Below are 1,290 nucleotides of genomic sequence, written 5' to 3'. Positions count from 1 at the left end.
GGTCCTGGGATCGAGCCCTGCATCAGGCTCCTCCGCTGGGAGCCTGCTTCTTCCTCTCCCACTCCCCCTGCCTGTGTTCTTTCTCTCGCTGGCTGTCTCTCTCTCTGTCAAATGAATAAATAAAATCTTTAAAAAAAAGAATACTTGTTCGTTTGTTAATCGCTAACTGCAACCAGCTCTACACTCTCANAAATCTTTAAAAAAAAGAATACTTGTTCGTTTGTTAATCGCTAACTGCAACCAGCTCTACACTCTCACTCCTGAGTAGCATTCACACCTCTGGAGAGAGGGAGTAGGCAGCTGTCCAGGGCTCAGACAGAGCTCACCTTGCCCTTTATTGCTCCCCCTCCCTCCCCTGGGTTGCCAGAGCCACTCAAGCAGCTAGAAGGACATGTGGTGTACTGTGGGGCTGTAACATGGTGTTGCGGAGATCTCCAGAAGTCTCCAATAAAAAGTCATTTCTCCGTTGAATAGGAAGAATGCACGTTTCTCTTCTTTCTAGGAACAGCCCAAAGGACACAGGCTTCTGGGTCTCCTAAAACACGCNTCTAAAACACGTTGCCAGGGATCATCAGTATTTCTCTGCTCAGGTTTGGTCTTGGAACATTTCACAGGGGTGCAGAGTGATTATCACAGTGCGGGTTCCAACTCCAACTTTCTTACTTTAATATTCAAGTCCATGCCCTCTATGAAATGCTAACGGGGGAGATAACAACTTAATGGTTTAACACCTTCACTCAATAGTTCTCCAAGTATATTCCCCCACCTCCACCCCAACTGGCAACATCAGCATCTGCAGAGAATTTGTCAGAAATGCAAATTCTCAGGCCCCACCCTAGAATTACTGAAACAAACTCTAGGAATGGGTGGAGCCCAGCTACCTGTGTTTCAACAAGGCTTCCAGGGAATATGGTTGCATGCAAAATTGTGAGAAACACAGCCTTAGTCAGCAGTTAATTAAGTACTAGATTCCTAAGATGAGTTGTGTGTGGGGGAAGGGAGGATATGGAAACTCAGAGCTTGATAGAGAAGTTTTACACATGATTTATGTAATTTCATTTATCCATTACCTGGAGCACGGGAGACACTGAAAGTATAAAAGTAAAATGCAGCATTGATCTCTACAAGAAGCGTGCTGTCTCAGACAAATTAACCAAGACCTGTATAACACAGGGGTGACAATATAGGTAAATATGATGTTCTGTACTGGCACAGAAGCAGCAATTCTACCTGGGAAATTTGGGGAGCTTTAAAGAAGCATAAAACCCTATAATGATTGAGACTTTGTTA

Source organism: Ailuropoda melanoleuca, chromosome 12 (genome assembly GCF_002007445.2).
Source record: "Ailuropoda melanoleuca isolate Jingjing chromosome 12, ASM200744v2, whole genome shotgun sequence".
NCBI classification, from domain to species: Eukaryota; Metazoa; Chordata; class Mammalia; order Carnivora; family Ursidae; genus Ailuropoda; species Ailuropoda melanoleuca.
This window is presented reverse-complemented; position numbering follows the sequence as displayed.